The sequence below is a fragment of the Corvus moneduloides genome, chromosome 8, assembly GCF_009650955.1.
Source record: "Corvus moneduloides isolate bCorMon1 chromosome 8, bCorMon1.pri, whole genome shotgun sequence".
Lineage (NCBI taxonomy): Eukaryota > Metazoa > Chordata > Aves > Passeriformes > Corvidae > Corvus > Corvus moneduloides.
In genome coordinates, this window is record NC_045483.1 from 4443872 (window position 1) to 4464013 (window position 20142).

Genomic DNA, 20142 nt, shown 5'->3' on the forward strand with positions numbered 1-20142 from the left:
TGAAGCAGCTCAGCCATATCTCCCATTCCAATTCATTTCAGTCATTCTCTGCATTGAAGTATAACTTCAAAACCTGAAGCATTCTCGTCACTCAGACCTCTTCAGCAGGCGACTTTTTAAAAGCAGTTACATTATTTCTATATGCCAAAGAAGCACACTAGGATTATGGTATTTAGGTTTCTTATATAATTTTATAAATCACTGACAGCAATACTTCAATACATGTACTACTGACTGTTGTGTTTCTTATATAATTTCCTGGTGACTTCTTAAGCACTTGTTCCACGCTGTAAAAATGTTTTATGCTAAAGCCAGTTACCTAAATTCCCATTTTGGCACTGAAATAAGTTACTATCCTGTATTTTCATGCAATTATACAACTGCACAAAGGTTCACTTGGCTCCAAACCCCAGTAACTGGTTTCTAAGACTGTTTCTATTGTTCGTAATTATCAGAGAAAAAAAACCTGCCAAAAGCCATCTTGTAAGACAGATACATGCTCTCATATCACAAACTATTGTTTGTCTAAACACTGATGTAGAGCTGGATACCTCCAAAAGCACAGCAGAGCATGCAAGGACTCTGCTCATTAGAACATGTACTCACTTCCTAACACTGCTGGTTTGCTGCACTTTGGAGGAACTGCATTTACTATGATAACTGTCAGCTTAAATAACCAGGAACAGTCAGTAATAAAGACATCGATGGAATTCTAAATCTACTAAAACAGATTAAGAATTTTGCAGGCCTGGCAGTTTGGGCTACATCCAACACTACACTGGAGACTGTGTTACAAGCCGAGATCTGTTCTCATTTCAGTAATGTCCTCAAGTTCTTTCTAATCTGTTACAGTCAATAAAAACTGACTTCTGCACTTCCTCTCTTCTACACCAACTCTCTGACATGCAGTCAGCCTTTATTTGAGCTGAGATAGCTCTGCTGCCTTCTGGAACAAGCCCCAGCTACCTGGAAAAAACAAGGCCTTTTCCTGCATTCAGGTCTCTTCCTCACGCACATGCCTTCTGTATTCCTCATGTGTGTGTGTCTGTCTTCTGTCACTCAGCTACTACTCCTGAGGAAAAATAAATACAGGAGGAGAGAAGGAGGAGGGAAAGCATTAAAATGCTGCCTGCTTTCTTCACACAATGATTCTTCTTTGCCTGTTCTCTAATCTGTATGAAAGCATCCACTCCTCTGAAACGTTTCAACACTGCACTACACCTGCCACTGACCCACTGTGCATCTTTTTCTTTAATTTCACCTTTAAAATGCAGAGCTACACAATGGAACATGAGGCCAAATGTAGTTTTACAGCAGAGAAATAGCTCAAGAAAATAGATGTCTTCAGAAATTATGAACTTGGAATTAAATTTTCTACACTCACAAAATCAAACCACAATGTTTGATAACTGCAAATAGAACTCAGTGAGTTGCACAAAGGTTTTTATTTTATGCAAAGCTGACTCCAGTGGTGTAGCACTCACTGAACACACATAAAACCCCCATGTATTATTTCTTGAATTATCACTTTCTGCATCAGTGCTTATCTATCCCCGAATTAAAAGGCTCTCCTCCAAATATCAACCAGGCCCAGCATCTCTCTCTGCCACAAAGAGATTTCAGCCCACTTTTAACACTTCCTCATGTGACAAAAGGGAAAACAGCACTTTTACACTTCTGTGCTTCACAAACCTGACAGTTTTATGTATTGTTACTGGTGTGATTCTTTCAACTAAAAATAACAAGTAGGAGGGAACAAGACTGAATGGACCTAAAATGCAAGTTCACTGTTCCATAAGACAGAGTAACTCATGAGAGAGCAACCAAAGTTACCATGCACATTTCCACCTCGGTTAGGATTGTGTTCGTGCTGCCTCAAAATAAATGCAGCCCAAATTAAAAAAAACAAAAACAAAAACAAAACAAAACAAAACAAAACAAAAAAAAAAAAAAACAAACAAACCACAAAACCCAGCAAACCCTGTTGGATTGGTTTCAACAGCAAGAAGCTGCTCCTCACATGTCACAGGCCCCAAAACCGTACGATCAAATATGGCTCTGCCCTGCAGGGTCACGTATGGGAGCAGGTAAGGAGAAGAGAAAATTTATCTTTACAGACATTACAGCCTCTGTCAGGAAAGCAAGGAATTCATCAGAAGGCAACAAAGAAGTTTATGCTGTTCAGCTTGCTCTAAGCCTAGTAGTCTATTTAAAAGTACTCTGCTTTGAAAAGAAGGTGAAGCATGGAGATATGTAGCTCTTAAGAATCTAAAAAAAAAAAAAAATTAAAAAAGATTCTACCTCTGAGCTTTACTCAGGTAAGTAACACCACTTTGCTGATGCCTAATTCAGGTGCTCAGCCTAACTAAGTAATAACTGTTTCCCCACTTGAAGACTGTTCATTCTGCTTGATTATAAACACAATAGACTGCTTAGTGAAAATCAGACTTTTTTTTTTTTACAGAAGGCCTCAAAGCAGCAGCCTGCCAAAGAGAAAATTGCTGTCCTCTTGATGTTACTTTGCAAACATTTGATGCAATAACATAATGCCTTTTATGAAGGTCATGCATTAGTTCCTCCCAAGAGAGCTGCACAACACATACAGAATTTAAGTCTGTGTTAAGTTTAGCAGCATGTCAAACGCCTATCTGGAATTTTACAGGTGATAAAAACCGCGCATATAACAACAGTGGTTACAGTTTAACATTCATTTATAGTCAAGTTATCCATTTAAAGACACTTTGGTTCAGTAAATAACCAGCCCCGGTTACAGCTAACCCAGAACACAGCTCAGAGCGTGCCAACAGCCTCCCCACCCAGCCCTCTCCAAAACTTATGCCTTCCAAAGCTAAAAACAAACGCGGCACTACACACTGGCTGTCCCAGCCCCACTGAGCTCTCCTTGGAGCTGCAGCTGGGAGAGGGATCCCAAAGGCGAGCCGAACCGAGGGAGGGTGCTCGGGGAGCCCACACCCTCGCAGGCACCATCCCTGCAGGCTCTGCCCAGATAACATCGCTCCTTCCCGGCGTGCTCCAACACCGGAGCGGCGAAGGCGAGCGCAGGGAGAACAGACCATGACGAGCAATGAGATCACCTCTTCTCCTACCTCTGGGGCTGTGACAGCGCCCTGCCTGCGCCACAGGGGCACCCGACACCGCGCTGCCCCCGGGGGACGCACGGGCAGAGCCCCCGCGCCGCCGAGCGCCTTCCAGGGAAAACGGAAAGGAAAAGAGGAGGGAGAGGCGCAGGGGCAGCAGGACAGTGCCCTGCGCGGTCACACACCGGGCAGGCGCGGAAGGAAGGGCATCACCCAGGGCGGGCCGAGCCCCGCCCCGGGCCGAGGCACTTACTGGAGTCCTGACAGTGCGGGAGCCCCCTGAGGAGAGCCGGGCGCTCCCCGGGCGCGCTCCCGGCCCCGCTCCGCGCTCCGCACCGGGAACGGGCTCGTCCCGCCGCCTCCGTCCGCACCGCCGGGCACCCACACTGCGCGTGCGCCGCCGCGCCACCGCCCGCACCGCCCCGCGGCCTGCTGGGACATGTAGTGCGGCGCGGGAGGGGAGGGGCACGGGCCGGCGGCGGGGGCATGATGGGAATTGTAGTCCAATTACTGGGATTTTAATCTTGTCTTTAATGGGGAGGCCCGAGCACGGAAGGAAATGTTGCACGTTGTGAAGAAATTCTTCCCTGCGAGGGTGGGGAGGCCCTGGCACAGGGTGCTCAGAGCAGCTGGGGCTGCCCCTGGATCCCTGGCAGTGTCCAAGGCCAGGCTGGAAGGGGCTTGGAGCAGCCTGGGACAGTGGAAGGTGTCCCTGCCCATGGCAGGGGATGGCACTGGATGAGCTTTAAGGTCCCTTCCAACCAAACTGTTTTGTGATCTATGCTTCTATGAACTGGCATTCACCAATCATGTGATGTTTAACAGGCTGAGTGCCAGATTCTGCACCTGGGATAGATCGACCCTGGATGTACAGACAGACTGGGGAATGACACTGGAGAGCAACGCTCTGGAAAGGGACTGGGGGGTCCTGGCCGATGGCAAATCAAATATGAGTCAGCAGTGCCCTTAGAACACATAGCACAGTTGGCTTCCCTTACTCAAGGACATCTTGGAGCTAACAAGCTTTAAGGATGTAGTAAATCACGATGTTGATACATGTCTGTGTACACTTTACTAATGTGGCAAAAAACTCGAATTCTCTGTACCCTGCAGCTGAACTCTCTTCACCTGGAGGCTCAGGTGCAGCCTTTTGCTGTCGGTCCTAGTGACAAATGACAATTCCCCATAGTGATGTTTAACCAGTTTTACTGGGAAGCTACTTCTCTCCTAAGCAGACATTAAATTTATACTGAAAAACTTTGTGTTTTCTGAAATAGTAACACAGGATTTTTTTTCCTTGCTTAAAGCAGTGATATCTCTAATTATAGAAACCATTTGAACTCCGCCGCTGCCTGTAAATGCATCTTTGTTTCGAGCTGGCATGTAACAACCATACTTCACAGTGAAACAAAAGCTGTAATCAGAGCACAACAATAAAAGCTGAAGTCAGCCGCAAACAATGCCGCACCATTCCCATGGCAACTCTTCCCTATCAAACCCCGGAGAGGTCACACACTCTGCAGCTGCAGAGGCTTTTCAGTTTGGACTTCATTCACAATTATTCATACATTTTCTTGTTGTCGTTTTTCACTTAACAGTGTTTTACTGGAGTTAATGCAAGACAATTTACAGTGGGCAGCACCACGGCTCTCCCCCACTGAAGTCCGGAGCTGGCATTTCTCATCCTGACAGAACTATCGGGGCTGTGGCAGCTATTAAATGACTGCAGGATGTGTCCTGCCGTCACACTGCACATGGAAGAGCCTTTTACAAAATTATACACCCTTTTTGCACTCAAAAAGCCATAGAAGCAAAAGCCATTCCACAACACATGGAATCTACAGCAGTCTACAGTCTGATGTGCCTTAACTTGCAAATATTTTCTCCAGCCTCCCACACAAGGTTTGAATAACCATATATTCTGACAGTAAGACTCAGGAAAGGATAAAAAGATTATTACATTTATAAGAAGGAGTATATTTCATTGGAATTGGGTAACAAACCTCCTACTGTAGTTTACCGTAGTTTCTATCATGAAACACAACTGCAACTTTCCTTTTAGGGTAGCCTAATTCTCCCAATTTAGTGAGGAGACAATCAGGTATATAAGGAGCTGTCTTTACTTAAGCTGAGACACAAACACTTTACTATAGACATATTCTGTCCTTTGTGCTGTTCACAAAAGTATTTTCATGAAATTGGCATGTGGAGAACCAAAAAATGAGGAGCTGTGAATCTTTGATGTCCAAGACATAAATACAGTTATCTCTAATAATAATCATTCTAAGTTATCTCTTGAATAAGAGGTGCTCTCAGTACAATGCTGCTCCTAGTTCTGCTTTTATAAACTGCAGTGCTACAGAGGCTGCTTAAAGCTCAGCTGAGCCCCCTGACTTCAAAACAAGTCAGTATTTTCAGTATTCCTCTCCGTGGAACGTGCAAATGCAACAGCTGAAGGTGATTGTGATGACAAACAGGTAAACTTTGGGTGTGAAGTGACTGGGTCACCCAGGGACCTTCCTATTCTGCAGCACAAAGTAGGCATGCAGAGATTACAAAGGACAGAATCTCTATTTTACCTACCCTGCCATGTCTAAAAATATTCAAGTATAAATTCTGCACTGGCTTCTTCTCCATGCAATGCCACTGACTTCAGTGTAGAAATTGGTTCAGGGCCCAGCATATTCCAGCAGAATTATGAGACAGGCACTTATTTCCTCTCCAGTTGTCTCTATCCATAGTTTTCAAATACTGGCAGGTATCCCCACAAGAGTCTTCATGTCTGGCAGAAAATGTTGGCAGGCCCCTGCTGTGCCAACCTTTTACTCAGAACCTGCTTGTGACTCTCATCACTGAGACAGGTAGGAGGGTTTGGACATCAGTTCCTACCGGGATTGCAGTTGCTCAGAATACAGTTTAGAATAAATAGCATTTGGTGAGTGACCTGCAGGAATATGCACCCTTAGGAGCAAGTGTTTATTTCACAGGTATGGAAGCTCCCAGTGGAACAGTAGTACCAGAGGAGTAGCATGTATCTATCCATATAAATGTCAACACACAAATATAAATATAAACATGCAAATCACATACATACCTTGTATATATAAATACACAGATTTCATGTCTTGGCAAAGAAGCAGAAATATCCAAAAATTCCAAAATATTGCTTTTCTAATGGTATTTTCATGATGGATACTTTTACCCAGCTGAGGAAGTTCAACAACTTTATAGGTATGCAGAAATAAAGAGCTATGAACAAAACCTCAGTTCATTGCTCTAAAGAAATTAATTCGGCCTTGGACAAAACGGTTTTGTTAAAACCAACAGTTATGTTGCCGTGGAAAACAGGAAAAAAGCCTGGCCAGTGAATTACTGAGTGCAGAGCAAAATGCTGTCACTATATTCTGTTTTTATGGGTTCAATATTGCAAATTCCATCCACATGCAGTATGCCTCCTGTGCACTATTTTAAGAGGGGTGTTGCTGACCTCAATGGGACTACTTTTCTCAGAGGCTGTGACCAGGCAAGGCCATTACTCTGCTGACACCTTCAGTGTTAGCAACCAAGGAAAGCTTTTCAGTCATTAAACTTCATCCCAGAGGATGAATGTATGAGTTTACTGCAGTGGCATGGGGCTAATTAGGTAGTATTTATTACCTAATTAAATTATTTGCCATAACAGAGAGAGAGAGACCAAAATTTCTCCAAGGCTCCCACCAGTGTGACCTGGGGAAGAACAACCCTTGCTACTTCAGGGTTGCCAGTTCTGTGACTGAAACATGTGAGCACAACAGACTCTGAGAAATGAGGTTGTCCTGTTCCCCTCCGGAGCAGACCCTAGTTTATGGCCAGTTGCTGAAGCTCGAGAGGATGACACTGATTCCTGAGCGAGCCTAACGGGTAGCGAAGGACAAACATCCTCTCCATCCCTGCAGGTAATCAGCTAAAGCACTGCAGAAGGCTTCCCTCCAGTCAGTGCCTTACAGCAGAACTCTGCATGTGATGGGCACCTCGAGGGCAGCACAGATGAAACCTCTCTGTGCCTCCCACGGCAAGGAGAGGAGCGGGAGCATTAAAACCCCGGCACGGACGAGCAGACGGTTTAATTCAAAAGCTGCTCTAAAGCATATTTGCAATATGCATTTTAAAGCTAAAACTTCATCTCTTCTGATGAAATGATGTTGACAGAGCTTGGGAATTTAATCTCACATAGAGGTTGAATTCATTCAGCTTGAGCTGCCAGTCATTGGATCTTGTTATTAATTTGATATTGAAGTAGAAAAGCACCCTGATGTAGCTGCTGTGGATAAGTACTGATATACAGTGATGAAGTAATTTCCCAGCCTTTTAAGTACTCTGTTTCCCTGAAAGCCATATTTAAACACTTTGAGTTCGTTAGGAGTTTAATATTCCTATGTTGAAGTTGTTTTCCTCATTCCTATGTGCATAGTATTATACTAAAATACATATGGTGATTCCTCATTTTCTACCAAACAGTGCGTTTTTATTCTGCTTCCATCTTTCTAGATATAAAGTTTATTAGCAAAAACCAAAAAAACCCTCTTATTCCCTTTTGTCTATTTTAACCTAAAACCATTCCACATTAAAAAAAAAAAAAAAAAAAAAAGTGAGTTGTCTTCAAAATACAGTGTCCCTGAAATAAAAAAAATTGAAATACTTTCATTTCATTTCAAAGCTTAAAAGATGAGAGCTTAATCTTCTTCAGGAAAGGGCGTATTCTGCACTGAAATATATGCAAACCGCCCGGGGGGCTTTCAGCTCACACGGCTGCTGCAGTCAGGTCAGGACAGTGCCTTGCTGCTGTCATTGGGCAGGATAGGAGGCAGAGGCTCACTATTTTGTGTGTTTTATTTGTTTAGTATTTCACTATGCGCTATGTTACAGAGATAATTTACATTTATATTAGCTAGTACAGTGCAGAGTAAAGCTGGGGGTTGAAGCTGCTCTCATTTGTGCTCTTTACTGGGAGCTATAACATCATACTTTGCTGTAAGTCCCAGTCCTCAAAGGACCAGGGCTGGAGATTGTACTGGATGTGCCTTTTAAATTGTTATAAGCCATGATTTGAGCTGTATTTCACAGGAATTACTACAGCAGGAACGACCTGAACCAATGGAGGAGAAGCCTTAAAAGAAGCAGTGGCAGTGCAGCAGTGACCTGACCCGAGCTGGCTTTGGGGCACAGGAACTCCCTCCAGACACCACCTCTCCTGTCCTGAGTGACCACCAGAACAGATGGAGCCTGAAGTCATGGACCAAATGAATTCAACAGACTTGCTTTTACCCTTTGGATACTCTCCCCTGTCTCTGTGGTGGGGAGTGAGCCATGTGGGGCTTGGCTGGGGTTAAACCACGAGAGGGTGAAAGTGAAAAAGCTTTAATTCAGTTACAGCGAGACCCCGAAGTACATGGCAATGTCCTGCCCTTGGCACACCCTTCTGACTTAGCTGTGGCTGATATTTGCCAAGCTGGGGAATCCCTTGGTGATGGCACTCTGCTTTCTCCACCTGGTCAAAGCAGTGTCCCCGGTGGTGAGAGTCCCACTGCTGGTGCCACCAGCCCTCAACCCCTCTCACTGGTACCCATCTATGGATGTGCCCCACGGGGATGCCCACACATCTAGGTGCCCTAGATCAACTTTTTTTCACGGGCAGAACAGCTCTGCAGGTGGAGATCCAAGCAGCAGTGCCCAAAATGTGGTGTTTTACATCCAAGGAGGAACTACAGGGGCTCCCAGTGCAAGGTAAAAACTGTCCCAGCCCTGTGACACACAGGACAGCACCAGCAAAACCTCAGTTGATAATTTCAGATGGGGTTAACATTTTTCCCAGCCCACTCTTGCCCTGGCAGGTGTTGTGACAGTTCAGGTATTACCTGGAACTCTGAGCTGGCACAGAGGCAGCATTAAAGCCCAAAACTGGCACGAGCTCCAGAGAAAACACCTTGGCTCCTTCACTGCCATGTGATTCTGTCACCCACACAGCCATTAAAAAAATGTTCAAGAGTTGGAGTGTATGAAGGCCCTGGCTAACAGCTAACATTGTAACTTTTAAGCTCATAAAATAAAATAAGCAATTAATAAAGATTTATTAAAAGATAAGGATATGCCTATAAAATCCACCATATTACATGACACAACTTGAAGTAGATAGCCAAAAAAAACCCCAAAACCCAACTCTGTGCCTACATTTAAAAAGGAAAATATAAATTTTGTTACCATTTCAGAGTATCTAGAAGGAATGCAAAAATCTTTGAATGTTTAGATTTAGAAAGTGTGTGAAATGATGAGGCTCTGGAGACATTCCCAAATGGCATTTTAGCCTGTTGGTGTCCCCTTCCCAGGTTGTTCCTTGAGTGCTGTTCTACATCTCCTTCAGAGAAATTATTTTGTAATGTCTTAGGTTGGTTTCTGAGCAGAAAAACTGAGCTCCCTTCAGCCCTAATAATTCCTGTTTCTTGGGTGAAATGCCTGTCATCCTTTTTGGACAATCCCCATTTTTCTTACCTCATCACTTCTGAAGAGCTCCCAGGAACTCCCAGAATGATTTGCTTTATTTACCTCCTTTTTGCCATCCCCCAAACTCTACTGCCTTCAGTAATGTTCCCTTTTATTTACCTTGGAGGAAAGATTAAAACTGGTTGCTGGAATTAAAGAGGCTCAAAATTTGATCCCACACTCGACCAAATTTCAGTTTTTGTAACTCCAACTGCTCTGACTTTTAGTGTAGGAAGCCACAGCCTTTGCACATGGTGCACATTACACAATGGGTTACTGCTTAAAAATCAATTGTGAATATTTTGCCATCAAAAGCTACCCAAATTGGGTCTTTCCAATTTAAAAACTAGTGTCTTTATTACAATATCTCTGGTATTTATATTTTTTTAAGTCAGTGTAGGAATAAAGTTCTCTTAGTATATTCTTATGGTAATGGATGCAGTTATGACATGACCCATAAAATCCCCTGCTGCCAACAGTTCCTATCTGAAATCAACCCTGGATTTATCACTGATGGGGAGAGACCTGGAGCCAGAACCAGCTCTGACCCTGCTGAGGTGGGGAACAGGATTTTACATGGAGATAGCAGCCCCTGTGCCTGGAGCACAGCCAGTGCCTGCCACAGGGCATGAAGGCAATCCTGGCCTCTCCTTCTTGGTCCCCAAGGATGATTTAGGAGACAAGAAGTTTCCTCTGGAGCCCTTTTTCCAAGCTCTGTTGCCATCAACCTGTACACTCAGGGCTGAACATAGATGAAATTGAACTGCTGCTGAAAATTATTTCACTGACAACGCGCCCAGCACCGCTCCAGATATTGCTCCAGCTTGTCTGGCTTCTCAGCATTTCCTTGCTCTCCACAGATTTTCCACTCCTGCTAAAACCAGCTCCACAGGTTGTGGCAGTAGCTCCGAGGGGTTGTGTAAACAGCAGCATTGCCAGGTCAGCTGCACCTCTGCTCCACCAGTGACAGCGCTGGCGGCTGCTCCCTGCCATCTGTCATCCTGGGGGGGACAGATGTTGACAGCTGTTCTCATGCCAAATGCTACCTTTGCCATCCAGCTACTGCTCATCCAGCCATAACATTTCTCTAAGTTAGCCTGGTGGCTTTCTATTTCAAAGGTAGACACCCATTTTCCATGGTAAGGGGATTGGATTTTTGTTTCTCCTGGTATCTGGAATGACAACATTTCTAGAAGGTGCACTGCACTGTTCTGTGGAATTTCAGGATTTTTTTTATTTTTATTCTGTAGATAGCTAAGCTATGAAATGCATCATTTTTTTTTTTTTTTAGTGCAATTCTGATATTAATGATGAAAAGATTACTGCTTCTGTCAATCCTGCTTTGTCTTGGGAAGAAAACCCCAGAACTGACTTATCCTTTGGATCATTTGGCAGGTTCATCACACCTTAGAAATATTTACAAGCAGTTGTAGTGGAATGGGGCATGTGCCTGACTGGGAGTGACTTCCCTTCTAGGAAAATACCTCTGCAGATATTAAATAATGTCTTGTGAACCACTAACACAAGGGTTTAGAAAGGAGAGAAATAGAGCTGATTCAGTGTTTAAAAAAATGAAATAAATATCTGATGGCAATTAAGAGGCATCCTTCCTTTTCACAGAGATTAATTGAGTTACAGTTTTGTTAAAAGCATCCTTCAGTTTTGTTAAAACCAATAAGAACTCAATAGAAGTATCTCATGGTCCTGTTTTGAATTAATTATTAATCAGCAAGAGTAATCAAAATCATCAAATAAATTTGTCTCTCTCCATTAAAAGCCTATCAGGGCGGTTGACAGTGGCAAACCACAGCCAGATATGACATTTCTGAAGGAAAAAAGGGTCGCCAAACCAAGGACAAAACAGAGCAGCTAGTTTTTTGTGGCTGGGAGAGAGCAGAGGAGAACCTGTGCTGGGGGGAGAACCCTGAGCTGTGCTGGGCACAAACCTGCCCTTTAGGGAAGAGCCCTGCAGGGTTCCCTCATTTAGTTGCAAGTTTATCTCTGGGTCCCTACATTGTTCTACAGCTGTAGGGATAATTTTTAAATTATTTTTAAGATACAGTTTTTGGATAAAAAACTGTCCCAAAATCTTAACAGCAAACTGTTCCCTTGTTTCGAGTTAAACTATTATTTTTTCCTTTTGCTCCTCTTTCCTTTGAGAAATCAAGAACCATATTTTCTGGAATTTCAGCGTTGCTTCTCCTGGGTGAAGGCTGGGAGCAGGTTATGGAGAGGGCTCCCTGATCTGCAGGAGGAGTGGTACCCACAGCAAGGGGAACCCCTCTGGACCGGTGCCTGTCTGCTGGGGAAGTATCCTCCTCCTGGTGGGTTATGGAGCCATCCAAGCAGTTCCTGACTCCTGTGCCCTTAATTTGAGTTGTTTAAATGAAGAGCCTCTTGTGAAGGCTATAAAATTGCAGTTTGCTGAGAAATCAAGGACCAGTGGGCCATGATAGGAAGCCAATTTAGTCCACAAAAATGCGAGAGCTGCGATAAGGAAGAACAAAGGACAAAAGGAAAAAAAGGCAGAAATCATGGCTAACAATTATATGAGTAACTCACTCACTCCTCTGCAATGATTAAACATTAAACTCTCACAAGCTAAGCAAACAAAACAAAAAAAAAATCCTCTTAATTCCCCCAAGGCTTTTGTCTTCATGACAAGGTCTGAACTTGAGGGTAAGTGCAGCTGCATCATCTGCTGAGCTCCCTCTGCCCTGGAGGTGCTCTCTGGGTGAGCTGTCTGTACAGGGGTGTCCGTATTGGGGTGTCTCTGGCCAGGCTGGCTTCAGGCTGGGGCGATGAGCACTCCGTTCATAAAGCTCCTACACCATCCCTACAGGTGCAGCAGGGCGCCAGAGCTTCTGTCCCCCTGCTCCACCTTACCCGCATGAGTTCAAGTCCAAAGAGGCAGAATTGCACCTCTTTGTTTTCCCTACAAAGGAATAGTCTGTGTTTGCCTCTCCTTAACTGTTACAACCCCAGTAGCTTGTCCTCCTTTAGCTTCATTTTATTCACCACGCAGATCCCAGGCACATGCAGACTGCCTGTAGCCCGAAATTTGCCTTTTGCTACTTATCACCTCTCCGCAACTTTAATTACTCCAACTAACTTCAAAAAGCAGAAGGAGATTTGAAAATCATCCCAGATTACAAAGCAGGCAACTCAATTTACTCTTGCAGAGCCGCCTTGCCCAAACAAAGACCGCAAAAGCAGTTCTCTCCTAGGTGGACTCAACCACTGCTTTATCAAACAAAGGAATGGAGCAGCCAGCTTCCCACACGGCTCCCCCGAACCCAGCTTCCCTCGGGAATGCAGCACAAACATGCACAGGCATGCCAGGGCGAGCAGCATGCAAACAAACATTCCTTTGCAGGGTCCACAATGCTCTTGCTTAACGCAAAGCTCGGCTTTCCACCTCCGCTTTGCTCGGTGTTTGCGTTGCTGGAGGTGAACAGGGTCAGCAGAAGTTGCTGAGGTCGGGATTCAGCTTTTTTCCTGTGGACAGCACAGGAGGGTTGGGGATGAATTCCCAGCAGGGAAGGCTCTGAGGGGGTGTTATCCCGGGGGCAGCTGGAGAAAAGGGACTGGACATCCTCGGTTGTTGACAATGAGACTTTCCCTCTGGAGCATCTCCCCCCCTGTCTGAGTAGTACTGAAATCCAGGAAGGTCTGGGGCCATAGTGAGAGTCTGTGAAGGAGCTGTGATATGATTCCAAGAGCTACAATATGGTTTTGGGTAAGCACACTTGTTCACAAACACACCAGCTTTGTGAAAACACCGAGATTCATCCAGACACACCAAGGTCAGACGTGCAAAAAGGATTCCTGTTTGCAAAATTTGAAAATATCCCTCTCCTGCAGCTCAACTCTGAACACCATCACTTGGAAGGGAGCAAGGCATCTGAAATCAAAATTGGAAGTATGCTCTCTTAGGTGATTATTTATTCAAAGCTGTGGCCAAAACAATCAGACACTCACAGTCTATGCCTGGCTGAAATAAAGAGGGCTTTATCCTGGTGGGGCTGTTCCTCAGCAGAACTAAAGGTAAGGCTGGGCAATTGCATCTGGTTGAGTTATCATGTCTAATAAGTTAATTCAGCCACGTGAAAGCCTGAAAGACTTTAAATACATGTGAGGGGATTTTTTTTTATGTTTGCAGTAGGCTATGGGCCTGTTTGTAGCTGGGGAATATGATACAGTGAATGGGAAGTGGCATATTAAGCTCAGCTGCTTCAACAAATGCATGTGTAAATAACAGTGCTGGATTAAGGACTTAGTTTTAAAGGGTACAGATCGGGAGTTCTAAGGGAGTGAGAGAGTTGAACAGAGAAAATGAAATGAAAATGGTAAAACAGGAGAGGAAAGGAGGAGAAAGGAGAAGTAAAAACAAAAAAAACAGAAAGGAAATTATGGAGCAGACATAAAAACAGAGGAGATCACCAGGAAGAAAACAAAAACAGAGACTGGGTTGTCCCCTTTCAGATGGTGATTGTGAAATGAGAAAGCTTCACTGGAACCTAAAGTGGTCACTTCAGTTCATCTCCCCTGGAGAAGCCCGTAAAGCCAGCACGGCGTGCCCAGAGATACGGAAAACGGTGAGTGTTGCTGCTGCACAATCTGTTTTCTTTCATTTGATGAAGGTCATGACTTTGACATTTTCCACCAGACTGGCCTGGTTTGGGTGTCGGGCTGTTTGTTTGTTTACAGATGGACAAATGTTTCCGACATCAGTCTGCATTCTCCCAGCAGCTACCTCATGTTTCTTGCAGCTTCCCAGCCTTGCCCACGGACCGTTCTTGGAAGGTTAGTTTAGTTTGTGTTGGTTAAAACACCCTTTAGCTGAACTCAACACAACACCACACTGAGAACTGTCTTAGTGTTCATGCAATGTTTTGCTAATTTTAACAAACAGGCTGAGTGGTAGGAGCCACTGGGGTTGCTGAAGAGCCATGAAGAGATTACTTAGTCAGATATTTCTGGAAACGTCTAGTTTTCTAGAAATACAGATGAAATCATACCGAGATCAGAGGGCAGCTGTGCAGAGAAGAGGCAACTCATTTTTCACCTCCATTGTCAAGCCAAAATTAGTCCAGCACTGGTTGGAGCAGTGATGTGGTCGCTTGGTTTTAGAGCAGCTTGAGCAGAGACCTGTGAAATGGGCACAAGCTGGTGCTGGAGCTGGGGATTAACGAGTCCCCTGAGCCCTTAGAGCAGCTCCTGTCTCATCCCTGTGTGCATCCCACAGCAGGGCCAACCTGCATCTGACCTCCTGGGTGCAAGAAACAAAATGAGTTTGGGAAATACACAGAAACCAGAAAGTCAATGCCTCAAGTGGAAATCTTGTGACAAACAGAGCTGTTCTCTGAGCAGCCAAGTAATCAGGCTTACAGAGTTGTGTCTGGCCCTTATTCCCACCCCCTGTGGGGCTCCCAGCTCCTTCCCACGTCCTCCTGGCCGTCCCCTGGGGCGAGCCAGGGCCGGGGGTCAGCTGCCCAGTGGGCAGAATGGCAGCCAAGGAGCACGTGTCCTCTCCTCCAGTGTCCCGACACACATCTCTCCTCCCTACCCCCGCTGATTTTTATCATATGGGCAGGGGTGTCATTGGGTTTCTTAGGCTCTTTCAGATTTGATTTTATTTAGCCAGCAGGCTCTGTATTCTGACGAAATGTACTTCAGCCTTAACTCTGCTTTAAAATTGGCTTCTGTGTAAGAAGACATGAAAATCGATGTGTGTGAACTTGGGAGCTTATTACCTGTGCATTTTATCTACTAATGGCTATGCCTAAATGTTTTACACTTCCTACAGTATATCAATGTTATAATTTTGCAACTAATTGAACAGGGCTTTCATTGAACTATCCCTAGGAACAGTTTACACTTAAACACTCAACCAACCATTACCTAAAGCTTTTACAGAAATGATTACCATAAATTTCCTTTCAAAATTGTGATTTAGTGCAAGCACACTGCCATTTTTTTTAGCAAAAAATATATAAACTTTATGCTGTGGAAATGTGCACATGGTCTTTGGCAGACTGACTCCTGACCTCAGAATTACTATGAAACATGTATTTGAAATACTGAGAAACTAGAGGGTAAATGTATTTACAGGAATGAAAGGCTGACCAGAATGATAAATGAATCAGGCTTAATCAGAAACAAACAGTGACCTATTCATAGCTGTTTCAAAAAGGCAAGAATTTTGCAGATGTTGTTGGGTCAAGTTATATAAAAAGACAGTTTATAACGAGCAGAATGCGTGTTCTAAAGTCAAGGGAAGTCTTCACAGACACATGTTTTTCCCATAGCTACGTGACTTTATTCCCCAGCGGCATGGTTTCATTTTGATACATGCTCCTTTCCATCTCTGACCAGGGCACCATCCCCGTGGTGGAGGGATTGCTGGAGAGTGCAGTGAGAACTTGGAGAGACATAGGAAACTGAAGTTTTAGACTTAATTCCCTTAAGACATCCCAATCCATATTAGTGGGAGCAATGCCCAGTGCTGAGCAAAACCTGTGCCGGGAACCTGCACCGTGGGCAGCACAGGGGTGGTACTGCACTGCCCAGATTTTGGGCAAGGTCAAACATTACTCTGATGTATCCATCAGTGCCTCTGGGGTGCTCACAAGTGTGTGGGAAACACTTTCTTGGAAGGCAGCTCTGGCTCCCATGGGCAAGGCTTCTGCTGGCTGCAAGTGGAGTTTTGAGAGCCTTGTGTTTAGAGTCCGGCAGGACTAAGGAGCTCATCAAGAGCTGGAGCCCATTTTTCTCCGATCTCAAGTGGTAGGAGAGTCAGGCAAAGGGCTGCAATTCAGCCAGCAGAGGAGCTGGGGAAGAGCCAAGATGAGCTTTTAAAGGGCTCATGAGTTGACACTGATTTGCCTTTGAAAACCCTGAGCATCTGCACCGAAGCCCAAAAGACCAGAACCCATTCACTGGCCTGGAGCCCAACACATGCTCCATTAAACCACATTTCATTTCTTCTAAATAAATAATCAGCCTCCTTTATGGCACCATAATATATCTGAGGTAGTGTCTCTGCTGCTATTAAAGTAGAAGAAGAGGGGAAAGAGATTGATAGCCAACGTTTCATGTGATGAAAGGCAGAATTAATCATAACCCAAGTATAGAATGGCACCGCTGCATCAGTTCTGGCCTGAGTCTGCCTCTCTGTATCACCTTGTTGCACAATATTTCATAAAACACAGAAATGTTGAAATAGAGTCATCCTGGAAAGAACTGTTTATACCCAAACTGTGGATCTGGTGGCATTCAACAAGATCCCTTGCTTTGAATCAGGCTATGTTTTGTCCCCTCTAGGGCTGCATGGGTGGCTGGAGAAGTCAGACCTGCAATGTCCAGAGACTGCCAAGAGTTGTGCACTGAAATTTGAAATGTAGAAGTGGCGTAGTAGGAAAGGACATAGGCTGGAGGGTCAGAAAGGGCACAGAGCAGTGTGTAAACTCTGAAGGATTTACGAAAACATTTGCACAACTGATCCAGAATAAGCTCATTCATAGTTTATGTAAAATTAGAGCCCACTTGGAAAATATTATTCAGTCAAAGAGAAATTAGAAAACATGTGTGGATCTGCAGGAAATTTGAGAGGTGAACACCCCCAAACTTTCTCTTCCTATAGTCTAGAGCCAGGTTTTGCCATCTAAGCCCATGCCTTAATACAGTGGAAATTGCCAGTTTTCAGCAAGAACCTGCGGGTAATGGAAACGAGCTGCTGTCTGAATTTACCCTTCCAATGAGCGTGACAGGAGGAGAGGCTGCAGTTGCTTATTTTCACTCTGTGACAAACATGATTAATGGGCTAAACTGATCAGTTCTGGTTCCGCTCCACCACCTCCACCAGGTGCTAAAATCACTTAATCGAGGGAGGAAACACCAGCACTGACTGAAGGAAGAAGAGCATGCATGGCATGGCTTGGAAGGGGTGGTAGCCATGTTTCGCCACCAACACCCAGACCTGAACCAGGACCCATATTGGAGGAATCAATCTGATTTTTAGTAATTTAAGATTCTCGGGTGACTTCTGGCTGAGCATTTGGTTTGGAGAAATATCTGCAATTTCATGGCTGTGAACTTTCAGCAAAAAGACAGTTTCTTTTTAAATGAGGAAGGGGTAGCTCTAAGCACTTTGTTTTCCTGCTGTGGAGCAGACAGTTTTTATCTCTACCTGAAATCTAAGCTTTGCAGACAAGGTAAAAAGAGATGTGTTTGACTCCTGTGTAACAATTCAAAAGTCCCGACACAGACGCACAGAGACGAACCACAGACATTGTCTCTTAAATAACTTCTTGCAAAAGCTGTGCAGGCGATTCACAGGTCTTCACAGGAACTTGGTATTTTGCTGGGGAGCATAATCTTTTCTAATACTCTTAATCTTAATGAGCCCTTTCTTGTCTGGTGGTTAAACCACAGGTCTACAAGTCACAACACAGGCGTGACGTTCCTCCTCTTCCTTGGCCTTGTGTCTCACCTCCAGCGAGACACAATTGCATTGTTACGTTTTTCTGAACCTTGAGCCCTAAAACTGCAAGATATTTACCCATCCATATTGTTTCACTGAAATAACATTTGCAGAGCACTTTGGGTTGTCAGGGGAGAGACATTATTTATTAGTGTAATTTCTGATTTCGGCTACGCCCACGCAACCTGCTTGTTCATGTGGAACGGCGTCATTTCTCTGACTTCCTTTCTGTGCAAAGGCTCAGTGTTATCTACGTTAGGAAGTGTGATTAAGGAAAGAACTATGCTTCTTTTTAAAGGTTTTTTTAGATAGATCAACTTCACATGTGTTTTTCCCTTCACAGAAGTAATTTTACTTTTTTTCTAAGCTGAAAACCCTGCAACAGTGAGTTGTGATCCTGAGATAACAACAAGCATTTTCTAGATGACTTGAGTCCACGTGCCACCCGCATTTTGTTTGAGGTGCTAAGCCTCTCCTTTCAACACCAACGTCAGTAAAATTCAAGGGAACTCCAATAATTCAGAATGGAACCTTGGCTGGAACAATTCTTGTGGAGGCTGTTCACGCTCGGGCATCACTTACAGGAAGGACTGGGACTGATGTACGAAAATTTTATTTACAGCAACTGTGCTAATGAACTCTCCAGCTAATTGTGACCCTTGAAACACTCTGCAGCTTCCAGAAAGTGCAAAGTGAGTTAATGGTCATGTGTGGACGTGAAGATCAGTGGGTAAAGGCTGAAGAAATCTAGCAAAACCCCATGTCAGCAGCCTGTTGAATCAGCTCTTTAAACAAGCTGCTGGATGTTGATGTAGGGTTTTGAAGTCTTATGTGCTGACAGGCCCTTGTATTTGCCTACTGATGGCAAAGGCATTATATTTGTCATCAACTGCACAGCAATAATTTGAGACAGCATTTTTGTCACAGACTCAATAGGTGTTGCAACAAGCCTGGTGTGTTGCTTCTGTGTCTGTCGCCACATTTTTAAATTCATGGAGTAGGCCTGTTTTTTTTTTTCTGATATGTCAAATCGGTGTCCAAGCTGTTTTATGAGCAGTAAGCATTTACTTACCACAAATACCTCATCAGCATCCAGACATAGCAGGAATTACTGCGGTAGAGTTCATCCTTTCCCAAATGCCTGCTGCAGGAGGACTGTGTCACTCCGGATTTGGGTGAGCTGGTCAGCACCCATCTGTGTGTCTGATTCTCTGAAGAGATAACTAATAAAATGCAGGCAAAAACCTGTAATGTGCATGGGAAAACCAATGGCCAAACATTGCTTGTGTCAACTGGTAATTGCAATTCAGGTTGGGAGATGGTAGCCCCTGGAGTTTTTTTCAGGTATAAACAGAGATAAAGTTCTCTCAGATTTTGAGGAGTGAAAATACTGAGTCTCATGTCAAGGTTTGCACAACGCATTTGATTTCCCTCCCATTTTTGCTGTTAGTTCAAATGAATGGGTTGCTCTGGAGTTTTGAGCCAGAATCACGGAGTTCTGTGAAGTTGCTTGATGCAGGTTAAAGAAGGACAGGTTTCTGTGAAAAGTAAAGGGATTCCGTGGTAGGGATGCCCATCCCTACAGCAACAGTGGAAAACAGGCTGGGGAGGACCAGGCAAACACTTTCTGTGCTGCCCCAAATGAGGGATGCCCACTCCAAAGTTGGACATCTCACCAGTGGTTCCAGTGCTCACACCCCACCCAGGCTTGGCCCTGAAAATGCAAAGTATTAAGTGTTTGGGTGAGAAGGAAGATACATTTTCCTTCAAAATCTACTTCATGTTGCCTTGGTGTTCAGTTCTGAGGGCACCTTCTGAGCTGCTCCTGGGCCAGGCCAGCCCTGGAAGCACAACTTTTGTCCTGGTGAGAGCTGACGCTGAGCCTGGTGAAGTACCAGCAGTTCTGGAAACCCCCAAGCAGCAGCAGCCAGGCAGCACAACCTGCATGCTGCAAAAAAACTCCTATTCACCACCATCCCCAATATTATTAATCAGCCCACGGTTTGCTCAGACAGGAAATTGTTACTGACCACTTTAATTTTA

At 44.5% G+C, this 20142-nt stretch overlaps 1 protein-coding gene across 7 annotated transcripts in view; it reads right to left on the reverse strand.

Annotated features, from left to right (window-relative positions):
• PLEKHA1 (pleckstrin homology domain containing A1) overlaps window positions 1-3488 on the reverse strand; it is a 31306-nt gene extending 27818 nt beyond the window's left edge. For 5 of the 7 annotated variants that reach the window (XM_032116070.1, XM_032116069.1, XM_032116067.1 and 2 more), the window contains exon 1: window positions 3352-3488. The gene's annotated coding sequence lies outside the window, so the exon portion shown is untranslated. Of the gene's footprint in view, window positions 1-3107; window positions 3236-3351 lie in introns of those variants that run through there. The other 2 variants (XM_032116064.1, XM_032116065.1) reach the window with 2 other exon arrangements.
• Window positions 3489-20142: the final 16654 nt, after the last annotated feature.